The sequence below is a fragment of the Macaca thibetana genome, chromosome 8, assembly GCF_024542745.1.
Source record: "Macaca thibetana thibetana isolate TM-01 chromosome 8, ASM2454274v1, whole genome shotgun sequence".
Taxonomy (NCBI): domain Eukaryota; kingdom Metazoa; phylum Chordata; class Mammalia; order Primates; family Cercopithecidae; genus Macaca; species Macaca thibetana.
Window position 1 is genome coordinate 44,155,634 of NC_065585.1, and position 15,667 is coordinate 44,171,300.

The 15,667-nt window shown below is 41.8% G+C and overlaps 1 long non-coding RNA gene across 1 annotated transcript; it reads right to left on the reverse strand.

The window, feature by feature from the left end:
• Positions 1 to 1,461: 1,461 nt before the first annotated feature.
• LOC126960917 (uncharacterized) lies at positions 1,462 to 14,958 on the reverse strand. Its single transcript, XR_007728147.1, has 3 exons — positions 14,813 to 14,958; positions 10,545 to 10,662; positions 1,462 to 1,607 (listed from the first exon to the last, which is right to left on the reverse strand). It is a non-coding gene; the product is annotated as an uncharacterized LOC126960917 (long non-coding RNA).
• Between the last annotated feature and the right edge of the window lie 709 nt (positions 14,959 to 15,667).

The following is a 15,667-nucleotide window of genomic DNA, read 5'->3' on the forward strand; positions in this document are numbered from 1 at the left end:
GACTACAGGCGCCCGCCACCTCGCCTGGCTATTTTTTTGTATTTTTTAGTAGAGACGGGGTTTCACCGTGTTAGCCAGGATGGTCTCGATCTCCTGACCTCGTGATCCGCCCGTCTCGGCCTCCCAAAGTGCTGGGATTACAGGCTTGAGCCACCGCGCCCGGCCCTTATCTCTCATGTTAAAGATATTCACTAAAATATATATATATATATATATCATTCTGAAAGAATTTGCTCTGAAAAGTAAATAAAGCAATTCTGCTTCAATAGTGTAGTAGATTACTCTTTGTTTTTATGAGACTGATAGCCTGGTTGTTCACTTTAAAGGAGAGAGAGAAGAAGATGTGTGTGTTACAGTCAAATTTTAGAGGTCTATGCTAATTTTCTTTGATGCCTCTCGCTATAAGTGACTATTTAAGAAATCATTTTCTTTCTTTCTTTTTTGTATCGAGATGAGGTCTTGCTCCAGGTCGCCCAGGCTGGAGTGCAATGCCGTGATCTCAACTCACTGCAACCTCTGCAGTGATTCTCCTGCCTCAGCCTCTCAAGTAGCTGGGACTGTAGGCTCCCGCCGCCACGCCCGCCTAATTTTTGTATTTTTAGTTGAGATGGGATTTCACCAGGCCAGGCTGGTCTCAAACTCCTGACCTGAAGTGATCCACTCGCCTCGGCCTCCCAAAGTGCTGGGATTACAGGCGTGAGCCACTGTACCTGGCCACAAAATGAACTTCTTAAAGAAACTCTTAGCAGAACCTCATACTTTAGATCAAGGCTCCATAATGTCACAAATCCTTCAGATTTGGTTCCTATATAAATCACATCCTTAAAACCATGACTCACATTTGTAATAGTTTTTCTCTGTTCTAACATTATACATTATTAGAGGACATATATGTCTCATACCAACTTCCAATATATCACGTTTATTCCTAAGGATCACCAAGGGGGACCACTGAATACCACTATGGCTGGAGTTCAGAATCAGGACTCAGAAAGTCTACTGTCTGTTATCCTCAAATATTACAGTGACTTTGAGTCACCAGATGAAGTTACAAGTCTGGCTACAGAATCAGTCTGACCAGAAGATCTAGCAGATTGTACTTGTTACTGCAAATTTAAAAGGAGACAGTAGCATTAGAATGGGAAAGTTCCATCTTCGTGTCTTATACATCATTTTTCCTGCTCTTTGCACAAAGACTCTGCAATATCCTTTCAGCCAGACTGTGTGAACACAGGGGGAACATCTCAGACTCCCCATTATCTTGAGACAATGAGAAGGGTTGTACAAGTTTTTTGAGTTCTCAGAAATCTGGGTTCTGTCCAGAATTACAGTCACCTAAAATCTGACATCCTGTCACTGTTGCAGCAAATAAGGGTTGGGCACCCAATATCCACAGGTGAGAAAGAGACCAGGCTTATCAATTAACCTTGCACATAATAAATAGCATTGGCTTACATAAGACGGAAGTTTCTTCCTTTCTTTCTCTGTCCTGTGGAAGATCCACTGTAGGGCTGGCATGGCTATTGCATGGGTTTAGCCACCCATGCTCCACCCTCCTCAGCACATGGTTCCCACCACACAGTTCAAGATGGCTGCTCAAAACTCACCTAAGAGGAAGAACAAGGGGAAAGGGGAAGAAGTAAAGAGACTAAGAGCACATATCGGCCATCTTCCTATCAAGTTTCCCAGGCACTGCCTTCCATTCATATTATGTTGGCCATCACTGAGTCCAGTTGACCATATGTAGCTGCAAGGGAGCTTGGGAAATATGGTGTTTACGGTGCATAGTCATGGGCCGAGGAAAAAACTGGCAGTTCTGCTACAAGCAAGGAGAACAGATATTAAGGTCAGAATTCAGGGGTCTCTGCCACAACCTGACTAATGTCAATGCTAATGTTCAAGGTTGAGAGGCTGCTATAGTTAAGTGTAAAACTTAGAATTCAGAAAGCTTGGACTATATTCTTATTTCTACCCAAGTATCCAAGTGACCTCAGTAATCTCACCAGTAAAATAGATATGTCACTGCTAAAATTTGAATGTGATGCATGATGTTATAAGAATAATCAGCAAATTAGTGAATTGCATTTTTGTATGTTTCCATTCACAGGCCATAACTACTTGTTTAAAGCATCTGCTGAATTAATCACCTGATCTGAAGCACAAACTTATGAAATTCAAACACCCCCACAGGAGAAAATAGAATAGTTGAAACTTTGAGTTGAAAGGGACATTCAAGGATGTCTAATTCAACCCTCTCTCCCCATATAGAAATCTCTGCCAAGTAACCCTGACAGATGGTCTCCTGTCTTGTGCTTAAGCACTCCTACAGTGTGTTATTTTGCAGTTCCATTGATGGACAGCTCCAATTGTCAGATAGTTCGTATGGATAGTGAACAAAAACTCCTTCCCTTGAACCCCCATCTCCTGAAATAACAGAGAACAAAGTCATTCTTTTCTCTTCATGATAGTCCTTCAACTAATGGAAGACAGTCTTTTTGTCTCTTAGTCTTCTCCTCAAGCTAAACATTCCTGATGGTCGCAACTGTTTCGTAAGTCACCAGGTACCTATCTCTCTCACCATCAGGATATTTTTCTCTACATTAGTGTTTCTTGAACATTGTTGACTATGACCTACAGAAAGACATTCATTTTATATATGATCGGGACACATAAACATACATATAATTGAAACAGAAGTTTCATAAAACAATATTTAGCATCATTAGCTTCCATAAACTCGTATATTTTCTAATTCAACTCTATCCTGCTCTATTGTGTACTATTTTTTTTTCTTTTTTTGAGACGGAGCCTCTCTCTGTCACCCAGGCTGGAGTGCAGTGGCGCGATCTCAGCTCACTGCAAGCTCTGCCTCCCAGTTTCATACCATTCTCCTGCCTCAGCCTCCCGAGTAGCTGAGACTACAGGCGCCCGCCACCACGCGTGGCTAATTTTTTGTATTTTTAGTAGAGACAGGGTTTCACTGTGTTAGCCAGGATGGTCTCGATCTCCTGACCTCGTGATTTGCCCACCTTGGCCTCCCAAAGTGCTGGGATTACAGGTGTGAGCCACTGCGCCCAGCCCCTGTACTATTTTTTTTAATGCTGATTGCTATCCATTGTTAATGGGTTTCATACTCATTCATAGGTAACAAATCATAGTTTGAAAATCACACTCCAGAAACACTCTGACCTGTAAATGTGCTTAGAAGGTACTGTTCTGATACTGCAGGCTGATCTGAGTGAGCAAAAGGGGCTTCTACTTCCTGATTCCAAAACTTGGTGTCTTTATTTTAAGGTAGTCTATGTGCATTAAATTTTAAAGTCACACTATCACACTGTTGACTGAGGATTTGAGTCAGTTATAACTATAATACTTTCTCTGGCTAGGCACGGTGGCTCATACCTATAATCCCAGCACTTTGGGGGGCCAAGGCAGGAGGATTGTTTGAGCCTAGGAGTTTGAGACCAGCCTGGGCAACATAGTGAGGCCACGTTTCTACAAAAAGTAAACAAAATTAGTGGGGCATGGTGGCACGTGCCTGTAGTCCCAGCTACCCAAGAAGCTGAGGCAGAAGGATGACTTGAGCCCAGGAAGTAAAGGCTGCAGTGAGCTGTGATCGCACCACTGCACTCCAGCCTGTGTGACAGAGAGAGACTGTCAAGAAAGAAAGAAAGACAGAAAGAGAGAAAGAAAGAAAGAAAGAAAGAAAGAAAGAAAGAAAGAAAGAAAGAAAGAAAGAAAGAAAGAAAGAAAGAAAGAAGAGAGAAAGAAAGAAAAAAGAAGAAAGGAAGGAAGGAGGGAGGGAGGGAGGAAGGAAGGAAAGAAGGAAGGGAGGGAGGGAGGAAGGAAGGAAAGGAAGGAAGGGAAGGAAGGGAGAGAAAGAAAGAAAGGAAACCTTAAGAGTTGGTAATAGCCGGATAAAGTGAGAACCACATGCTGGAAGGCTCAGAGGTGAGAGAAACACAGGTATTGTGAATAGCAAAGAACAAGAACACTCCTAGAGAACTTTAAGAAGGGCACGGCTTTGAACATATTGACCAGAAGCTATTTACTTGCCACATGTGCAAGATAAGGCTATGATGAGCAAGCAAAGGAGTTGGCCTGTGTCTGTGTTCTGTGAAGGATTCACATCTGTCTCCCTGAGGAGCCTGCAGAGGTTAGGGACAACTTGAGAACTCTTAATGCCTTTGCTACCTGTGGATTCTCAGTTCCCATTGCATTAGTCAAAGCTAAAAGCTGTTGGCCAAAGTGAAAGAGAAACAGAGAAGAAGAGATGGAGTTAGCAAGAACGGGAATGGTTTTCTTTTGACCTTCACTCCAAATTCCAGATTCAGACCAACAGAGAGAGTATTTTTTTTCTTTTTCCTTGATTTTTCTCTTTTCTTAAACTGGTATTTCGGTTTTTAAATTAGTAATTGGCATTGCATTCTTCATGGTCCAAAACTCAAAAGGTTCAAAAAAGATATGTGATCAAGCGTCCTTCCCTCCCCACCCCCTGCTATACAATTTCTCTCCAAGACAACCAATGTAACCAGGTCTTGTTTATATTTCCAGAGATCTATGTGAAACCAACCCAGTAGTCCCATACACAGTAGTAGTAGTAGTAGTAGTAGCAGCAGTAGTAATCGTAGTAGTAATAGTAGTTGTTGTTTTGGATAAACATAGAAATTGACCCTTCTGGTCTTAAAGCTTGAAACTTACATTTGTTTTATCTGAGTTCCTGCCTCAGGAAAGAAACCCAGGTCTCTCAAAAAGTATCAAAGAACCGAAACTCACCAGATCATTTTATCCAGACAATGAGATGCTGGACCCCTCATTCATCATGATTGCTTCCTTACCCCTCCCAAATTCCTATTTTCTCACACATAGCTACATTTCTTCCTGGCTATATAAATCCCTCATTTTAGTCGCTTAGGGAGATGGATTTGAGACAGATCTCCTATCTCCTTGACTACAGCACCCGATTAAAGCATTCTTCCTTGGCAATGGTTGTCTCAGTGATTGGCTTTCTGTGCAGAGAAGCACAGAAACTTGTATTTGTTTTATCTGAGTTCCTTCCTCAGGAAAGGACCTTCAGGCCTCTCAAAGAAAGTATAGAAGAACTAAAACTCCCCAGATCAAGGCACCACATACCTCCTTGCCCCTCCCCTAGTTCCTGTTTTCTTACACATTGTTGCATTTCTTCCCTGCTATAAAACCCCTGGTTTTAATCAGTCAGGGAGATGGATTTGAGGCTGAGCTCCCATCTCCTGTGGCACCCGGTTAAAGCCTTCTTCCTTGGCAATACCTGTCATCTCAGTGATTGGGTTTCTGTGTGGTGAGCAGGAGAGCCTAGACTGAATCCCTGGTGTTTCAGGAACAAAATCACAGCATAATATGCATACAGACAATATAGCACCTGTTTTTTCCTGCTACAGAATTCTTAGAATTGACTAAACCAAAAAGGGAAAAAGCATTTTTTTAAGTGAAGAAAAGGAAGTTAGTCTTAAGGAATAAGAAAACTAATGAACAGCAACAAGACAGCAAAAATTTTTTTCAATATATGTATATGTTTGGTTTTTTCCCCCAGCCTCACTGTTTATATATAATAACTTCTCAGGAAGAAAGAAGAGTTTGTGGGGGGGGGAACATATATATATATATAAATGGAAATATTGTTGGCTCTTCTAGGTGTTTACTAAGATCCTTGAATTATTTTTATAAAAAGCTTATAATCTTTTGCTGTCAGATAAACATGATAAAAGAACATTGAGAAGAGTTATACTGTGCTTAAAATATTATGCAAGCTTGACGAGTCAGAAAACTACACATGACTCTGCAGCCTTCAGAAATATTAACAATCTGTACTGACAACAGGGCCATCTAATTTTCTCTTTTATGCTACCAGATTGATGTGGAAAATAGGGAAAGAATGTTCAAGTTGAAATGAATAGAAAGAACATTATAAATGAGTAACAGGATAATTAAAGCATGAAGCAGCCTTCTACACTTCAAGATAGTGGTAATGGTAAGTGTAGTTTTAGGTAATTAATTGGTTAAGAACAAATTTGCCTCAGTGGCTGTCTTACATTTAAATATGAAATACTTTTGCTTTGCTAGAAGCTGAGAATGGAGTTATCATGAAGCATGTAAAATAAATAGCTTTGGGCCACCAAAGGTATACTTATAAGTCAGAAAACCCAATGTGAATTAGTCCTGCAGAGACAATCTTCCATTCTACACTATAGAATTCTTTGGGATTCATAGAGGGTAAATCTCCTTTCCACTAAAACATTTCCTCTTCAAAATGCTTTTACTGCATGAGAAAGTCAGTTTCATGGCATTTTGGGCCTAACGTGAACCCAACCGAAAATAATATGGCCCAGTTTGAGGAATCAGTTGCCTTATTCATCCAACCTGATCCCTGATAACTTCTGACAGTTTCTAAATATCAAACCCTCCCTCAAAAGAGGAGAGCTTGTCAATCTGACAATGCTCAAAAGAAAGTGTCATAGATAGGCCTGCTGTGGTGGCTCATGACTATAATCCCAGCACTTTGGGAGGCCAAGTCAGGCGGATCATTTGAGGTCAGGAGTTCGAGACCAGCCTTGCCAACCCCATCTCTACTAAAAATACAAAAATTTGTCAGGCGTGGTGGCACACACCTGTAGTCCCAGTTACTTGAGAGGCTGAGGCAGAAGAATCACTTCAGCTCCAGAGGTGGAGGTTGCAGTGAGCTGAGATCCCGCCACTGCACTCTAGCCTGATTGACAGAGCGAGACTCATAAACACACACACACACACACACACACACACACACACACACAAAAAGAAAGTGCCATAGACTCAGAAAGTAATATACCACAAGAAGAATTCCAGAACATTAAGAACAAAGTCAGCTACATTAAAATAAATGCATGGTGGTATCCTATCACTGTCTCCCAAGTTACTTTGAAGAGGACATGCTCATTTAGACAGTTAAGTGCTAGGAGATTTGCTATAAATCAGCATCATTACTCTATAGTCAGACCTTACAAACTAATTTCCAGATGAAATCCAATCTTCCAGGCTTAGAGAATAACAAGAAGCAAATCCAATAACGGTCCTGCAACTTGAAATTGACTTTCAAATTAATTAATTCTGCAACTGAATCTTAATTTTATGTTTTAAAAATGCATAGAAACAAAAACAAAAAAAAATTTACTAGAACATTTGTATGAATCAGATTATAGGAGATTTTTTATCCTGTACTCCCCTAAAGTTTATTTCCTGCCTTTCCCACAGCAATTATGTAGTACTTTGGTAACCAAGAGCAAAGAAAAGAGTTTAAAACTGAAAACACAATTTTTCTACGTGGCTATGTATTTCTTTTCCCCAGTATGGTAGAATATCATCCTAGATATTTTTGAGCTGATCCAAGTTCCACTTTATTGTTCTCAATAGAAATCCTAGGTAGACTAGAAGACAAAATGAGAAATAGAAACTAAAATATAAATCACCTTTTTGAAACTAATAGGTTTCCCCCCACCACTGCTGCAAAGCAACTTAAACACATCTTTTTATGTCAAAGGCACACAGGTATTTTCTTTTGTATTTTCCCTAAGGGGGAAATTGTAGAATGGGCCCCTCTGTCCCCCCAGTATCCTCTCTTTTCTCTTCCCTTCCCTCCTCAAACAGTAATTTGGCCTCCCTCTGTGATATACTGAGTATTTAGAGCCCTAAATGGGCCCTTGGAAATAATTTCTGCATTTTTTTAACCAATCCTGCCAGCAGGTCAGGATAAACAGCCATGTTAGAAGTTGGCCCCAGGTTCTATCCTCCCTTTTTGAGAGCCTCCCTTCGGGGGCCTTGGAGGACTCCCTTGGGAAGTCTTCTTGACTGCTGGGGGTGGGGCACCCACTTGGAGGACCTGGACGCTGGAAGAGAAGGAAAAAGACTATGGTCAGGTAAAAGGGCATCTGTGTCTACACCCAAATACATCCTGACCTTCCGAGGTCTGTTGTGTGTGCGAGAGCTTCCCTGGGTTCCTTCTTCGAATGCAGACACCCAGTATGGTGGTGTGACCTTGAGAAGCGTCTGTTCCAGTTCTTGGAGAGCGAGTTGAACTGGATGATCCCCAAGCCCTCAGACAAGCTGTGATTACAATTCCAGTTCACCCTAATATACCTCAGGGTATATGAGGACATAGGGAAGAACTTTCTCCCAGGCCTCGTTAGTAAAAAGAGTTGTGCTTTTCCAGAGCTGGTGTGGTTTTTTTCTGGGAGCTGGGAATCATGCAACAGTTGACACTTTCCTTCTTGCCACAAGGCTTGGCGAATTTGTGGTCTCCCTCTAACAAATATTTAGGGCTTTATGGCATGCATTTGCTATGCAAATCTCCCTGTGGTTCCCAACTGACTTTACCTTTGTTTTTCTTTTCACCACTTTTCTTACTTGTTTTTATAGTACTTTTCTTCTTCTATCTTGTTACATTGTATTCCGTTTTAAAGTTTCTTAAAGCCTCTTTGGAACAAGGTAGAATTTAAATAATGTCAAATCACTTTTTAAAATACATGTTAGGAGTGTTCATTTTTCTGCTTATTTTGGTCGACTTATCACAGTTTCTCGCTAAATCCAAAAGCAAATCTCAGCTCTATCATTCTGATTATGCAAATACCTTAAACTACAAATATTTGATATAATTAAATTATAAATTTCTAGAGAGCAGGGATCAGGTTTGATATGGCATAATGCAGTTGTGGTAGGCAGAAACAGCCCTGGGCAGGAAGCTTTATTCCCAGTTCTACCCAGCACTACGTGTTTGACCTTGGGCAGGGCCCTTCTCTCCGGATCTCGGTTTCCTTGTTTATAAAATGAAGTATTTGGACCAAGTCACCTCTAAAATCCCTTCCAGCTCTGAAATTCATTGACTCTCTGACCCACTGTGGGCATTTAATAAATAATAAGCACACTTTCAGAGAACCTCAAGAATGACTTGCATAGGCCGGGCGCGGTGGCTCACTCCTGTAATCCCAGCACTTTGGGAGGCTGAGGCAAGCGGATCACGATGTCAGGAGTTCAAGACCAGCCTGGCCAATATGGTGAAATCCCATCTCTACTAAAAATACAAAAATTAGCAGGGCTTGGTGGTGCATGCCTGTAGTCCCAGCTACTTGGGAGGCTGAGGCAGAAGAATCACTTGGACTCAGGAGGCGGAGTTTGCAGTGAGCCGAGATTGCGCCACTGCACTCCAGCCTGGGCAACAGAGGGAGACTCTGTCTCAAAAAAAAAAAAAAAAAAAAAAAAAAAAAAAGAAAGAATGGCTTGCGCTTGGACACCTCTGTCAACAAAACTTGGCATTTCACCTGGAATGTGTCTGTGGTTAAGGGACAAGTAAGAGACTGCTCTTTTGGGTCCTGCAAAGGCCCCCAGACCTAAAGAGGAGGCTTCTGCACTTAATTGTCCCCACTGCCTGAGGGTTCAAGTCTTTATACGATCACTAGAAGCTGAAACTGCCAGCATGAAGAACCAAAGGCGAGGCCGGGTGCAGTGGCTCACGCCTGTAATCCCAACACTTTGGGAGGCCGAGGCAGGTGAATCACCTGAGGTCAGGAGTTTGAGACCAGCCTGGCCAATATAGTGAAATCCCATTTCTACTAAAAAAACAAAAATCAGCTAGGCGTGGTGGCAAGCGCCTGTAATCCCTGTTACTTGGTAGGCTGAGGCAGGAGAATCGCTTGAACCCGAGAGGCAGAGGTTGCAGTGAGCTGAGATCATGCCATTGCACTCCAGCCTGGGTATAAAAAAAAAAAAAAAAAAGAAAAGAAAAGAAAAGAAAATAAGAACCAAAGGCATAGGGGAGTGAAAGTGGCATTCATGAGAAAGGAAGTTCATCTGCTTTTACAGAAATAAAATGATATAGGCCTTTAGAGTAAGGCGGATAGAGAATTAAAAAAAAAAAAAAAAAAGTCGATGTTTCATTTGAATACTTTCCAAGTCAAAATCAACCTACTTAAAATATGAATGATATTGTGTGCAATTTCATTTCACCACAAAATTATTGTGCTTGCTATATTTTTCCCTTAAAATTCATCATTGTTGAATTTTATTATTGTGCTTTATATATTCTACCTTTAAAATTTATTGTTATGGGCCAGGTCCGGTGGCTCATGCCTGTAATTGCAGCACTTTGGGAGGCGGAGGTAGGAGAATCATTTGAGCCCAGGAGTTCAAGACTAGCCTGGGCAAAATAGTGAGACCCAGTCTCTAAAAAAAACGGTCATCATTATTAATTACAAACTGTTGATTACTTTTTGTTCTAAATTGTTTGCACTTTTAACACAAATGGAGTTCTAAGCTTCTGATAGATAGTGTCTTTTAGGCTTTGCCAGTTTATGAGGAATGGAGCCAAGTCAAGAATAAACCACTGGCTGGGCACGGTGGCCCACGCCTGTAATCCCAGCACTTTGGGAAGCCGAGGGAAGAGGATTGCTTGAGCCCAAGATTTTGAGGCCAGCCTCAGCAACATGGTGAAACCACATCTCTACAAAAATACCAAAAAAGTAGCTGGGTATGGTGGTGCATACCTGTGGTCCCAGCTACTCAGGGGACTAAGGCAGGAAGATTGCTTGAGCCTTGGAGGTCAAGGTTGCAGTGATCCATGATCATGCCACTGCACTCCAGCCTGAGCATCAGAGCAAGACCCTGTCAAAAAAAAAAAGGAGAATAAACCATCAACACTATTTAAAAAATTGTATGTTCCTTACGTTTCTAAAGATACAAGAAGTACCTGCCTATGCACACTAAAAATCATGTAAAAAGTAAGAAGAAAGGAAAAATACAGTACCCATCCATTTTCAGAAACAGACTAAAAAAACAAGGAAAACGCCTCACCAAATACAGGTTTTGCCATACATAAGTAACTTTCTCATATCCTTTATTTTTCTAAACTATCCCAGAAGAGTCCTTATACGATTGCTTTATTTTAATCATGTCAGAGGACCTTGACATTCTGAACCCTTCTCTCAGGACGTGTCTTTACCTTTTTTTTTTTTTTCCCCAAGACGGAGTCTCGCTGTCTCCCAGGCTGGAGTCCAGTGGCGCGATCTCAGCTCACTGCAAGCTCCGCCTCCCGGGTTCACACCATTCTCCTGCCTCAGCCTCCCGTGTAGCTGGGACTACAGGCGCCGGCCATCACACCCGGCTAATTTTTTGTATTTTTAATAAAAACAGGATTTCACCATGTTAGCCAGGATGGTCTCGATTTCCTGACCTCGTGATCTGCCCGCCTTGGCCTCCCAAAGCGCTGGGATTTCAGGCGTGAGCCACCGCGCCCGGCCACCTGTCTTTACCTTTCTAAAGGCCTGTTTCATGCTTCTCGTAAGTAGGGACAGACATAAGCAGATTCCAGCACACATTTTACAGGTTGGAAGTGAAGGGGTCGGAGAGCGAGTCCTCCGACGGACCTGCCATCCATCTTGGGGAGAAAGGGATGTGCTTCCCAGGATCCCAGACAACACGAGTGAACAAAATGCCTCAGTCTTTCGTGTTCTACAAATTTAACTACCTCCTTTACAGCAATGGCCAAGTGTGCTTTATAATTCCAACAAATTCAGAAGCATCCAAATTTATGCTCATGCCTTGAATCCAAGAGTTTTGCAGCACTCTGACTACTTCCTGCTTCTTAATAAGCATTTTTCATTTGCTTCTTTCTATTGCTTTCAAGCGAAGTCTTTAAAAAAAAAAGTGGCTTACACCTGTAATCCAAGTGCTTTGGGAGGCTGAGGCAGGAGGATTGCTTGAGCTCAGAGGTTCCAGACCAGCCTAGGCAAAATAGCTAGACTTTGTCTCTTAAAAAAAAAAAAAAAAAAAAAAAAAAAGCCAGGTGTGGTGGCACAGGCCTGTAGTCCCAGCTATTTAGGAGGCTGAGGTGGGAGGATTGCTGGATCCCAGGAAGTCAAGGCTGCCTTGAGCCAAGATTGTGCCGTCGCACTCCAACCTGGGAGACAGAATGAGTTCGTGTCTCAAAAAATAAAAAACTAAATAGACAGATAAAGTTGTACTTCTCAAGGTCATTGTCTGAGGGATAGTTGGCAAATGGGCACTTGGTTTTTTAGATAAGGTTTCTGTGAGGTTAAAAAAGGCCTCGAAGTCCCCTTCTATTCTTTTAGGCTGTAGCTAATTTTCTTTTAATGAAGACAATCCAAAATAGGATAAATTTATTTTTAAAATATGTAGTTTTAACAAGTGAAGACTTAATGTATATGCACACCAAAATACAATGCAGTATAATAAGGCTAGATAATTCCAGAAGTTATTAAAATGTTAATTCATATTACATGACTACTGGTGGGCTTGTTATGGGATTCAAGCCAAAGTTGCACAAGGATCATTTTACTTTAATGTTGTCAGGCATCTCTGTATGTTTAACTTCATCTGAAGATAAAGGTGAAGCTCTTAAACATAAATTTGAGGTCCCAACCCAATGCTCCTGATATGATTTTGCTGTGTCCCCACCCAAATCTCATCTTGAATTGTAGCTCCCATAATCCCCATATGTTGTGGGAGGGACCTGGTGGGAGGTAATTGAATCATGGGGACAGGTTTTTCCCGTGCTGTTCTCGTGGTAGTGAATAAGCCTCACAAGATCTGATGGTTTTATAAAGGGCAGCTCTCCTGCACATGCTCTCTTATCTGCCGTGGAAGACATGCTTTTGCTTCTCCTTTGCCTTCCGCCATGATTATGAGGCCTCCCCAGCCATGTGAGTCCATTAAACCTCTTTCTTTATAATTACCCAATCTTGGGTATTTCTTCATAGCAGTATGAAAATGGACTAATACAACTCCCCTCCTGCTTCCCTTAGGGTTATGGCATAAAACTGGCTTTAAAGTCTTCAAGGTCAATGGCAGACAACATCCTCATCTGGTATGGTGATCCTTAAAACTAAGGAACTAAAGATAATCATCCATTCCTGTTTTCTTAAACAGCCTCTTCATTTTTCAGAAAACCATAAAGGGCTGGGCACAGTGGTTCATACTTTAGGAGGTCAAGCACTTTAGGAGGTAATCCCAGCACTTTAGGAGGTCAAGGCAGGAGGATCACTCGGGCCCAGGACTTTGAGACTAGCCTGGACAACACAGCAAGACCTCATCTTTAGAAAAAAGAAAAAAAAACCCTAAAGATAGGATCGCACTTGCTCTATGAATTTCAAGTTTTAAATGGCATCGTTTTATGCTACACATTCTTTTCTTTTGAAGACAGCAGCTTTCCCGTGAATGGCTTTTTATATTCCTTATCCCGTTCTTGGATCTCCTGCAGCTCTGGAGAGCACCCAACTTCATGATGTCACAAGTGAGCAAGTTTGGACCATGAAAAGAGAAAAGCGCATCTCGTTGTGGTAATCTGTAACTGCTTATCCTGTATGGCCTTTCCTACTGCATCCCTGTTTCCTACAGAGTCAGCAAACCAGAGTCACCTCTTCCAGTCTTTTGTGGGGCCTCCCACATTGATAACTGGTATCTGCGATCTTTCGTTGTCTTCTGCTCTCTGTGAAACAAGCCAACCAAAAACTCATTGGGGTGTTGGTACCATATAAACCGTGACCCCTCTGTCTATTAATCTGCAAATATTTTGAAAAATAAAAGCCCACGTATTGCTACTTGAGCAGATTCCCTTCCCTAATCATACTTGGTTCTAAGAGACACTTTGCTCAGAGCATGTCTGCAGGTCAAACACTATGCTGATCTTGTAAAACCCTTCCTGTCGGGATGCATTTTTAGTTGTTGACTGTAAGTGTTCCAGAAAATACAGATTGTTCTGGTCATTACTCTCTCCCCACCCCCTGGATCAGCAATGAAGCTGGTAGTGTTTTCCTATTTCATAGCTTCAAATATTTGATTTCTTGAGGCTAATGATTAGATGCTCTTTGCAATGATGCTTAAAAAAAAAAAAAAAGCAAAGAAGCAGCAGCTTGAGAGCTTGAGTTCTAGATCAAGTACACTTGGAAGAGGTAAATGGGTGGATGTAAGATTTATTCACCATAAGAATCCTATAGTAACTTTTACATTTTCTTTTCTTTTTTTTCTTTTTTTTTTTTTTTTTTAAGCTAGGGTCTCTTTTGCCCAGGCTGGAGGGCAGTGGCACGATCATGGCTCATGGAGGCCTCAACCTCCTAGGTTCAAGCAATCCTCCAGCCTCGGACTTCCAAAGCACTGGGGTTAAAAAGTCCTGAGCCACTGCACCTGGCCTAATAACACTTAAATTTTCCATTTTGTTGAAGATACACCTGATAATCTTTACAAATATTTGATTTTAAATTATATTTATTATTTTAAAAATATTCCAACACAAAACATACCCTTTTTGTTTTGTTTTGCTTTACTTTGGGGAAGAGGTCTTCAGGGGAAAATGGAGGAAACAATCATCAATGCCTCCCTGCCCTATTCTCAGGTCTTCACACTCAGTTCTCTGCTGTTGCCTTCATGTGAATACCACCAAGTAGCCACAAACAAAAGGTCAGGGCTACGTTCAAGTTTGGACTCCAGCAATTATTGGCAGTGAGACCCAAAGCAAGTTGCTTGACAACTTTCTGCTTCCATTTACTCCTAGAGTTTTTATGAGAATGTAAAAAGAGAAAATACTTGGTTTTAGTGGAATAAATTCATAGTAGACAGTAAGGGCTAGTCCCTGCCCCTCCTAGATGGTGATGGCTCTGAGAGGCTGTGAGAGCTTCTTAGGGATCTCGGGCCTGATGTAGCGTCTTAGGGAGAGGACGTAAGCACTACCACGGGCAGGTGTCTTTGGCATGTTGACATGGACAATGCGGAGCCCTTATCAGTGCTTACTTACACTCACCTCCAGGCTCCTCCGCCTGGCTCTCAGCCACTCACTTGCAGCCACCTTAGTTGTAACCACTTGCCATTTCTTCGCCTCTCCTTCTCCCAGGATAACGAAGCATCAAAAGCAGGTTGGGGCCACCATAAAGAGATAGACAGGAACCCTTAGCCCCTGTAAGAGAGACACCAAAATTCAAGTTACCATGAAGCCTTTAGAACGAGACCGCACCTTTGGCTTTTGACTCTTTATTTTTGAAGTTTTTTTGTTCCTGTTTTTTGTTTTGTTTTGTTCTGTTGAGACAGAATCTCCCTCTGTCACCCGGCCTGGAGTGCAATGGTGCAATCATAGCTCATTGCAGACTTGAACTTCTGGGCTCAAGCGATCCTCCCACCTCAGCCTCCCAAACAGCTAGGACTACAGGCTCATACCACCACCCTCAGCTTATTTATTTACTTATTTATTTAGTCTGTATGGGTATGGTAAAGACAGGTGCTGAGGAGTATTTTCATGTGGAATAACCAAAGTTTTCCTTATGGATCGAGTAAAATTTCACATGGCCTCTTTGTGTTTTCCACTGCTAACTTTCACGAGAGCAGACTTACTTTGGCACTATTTGGAACCCACTACACTAAGCACAGTCTAGGTTCATCCGGCACTTAGAAGGGTTGTCTCTGAGGTGCGTCTCTCGGAAGTGCATCCTTCTGATGTTGAAGACTGTGAAGATTAAATGGGAGAGTGATACCAGTGGGAGGAGACCTAAGAACTCCCCAGAATTTCAGGGATTCTTATGGTCATTGAAAATAGAAATAAATTGAGATTTCTTGGCCTGGGTTCCCTCCTGAAAGCTTCTCCTTCTCCCTGCCTTATGGTCCT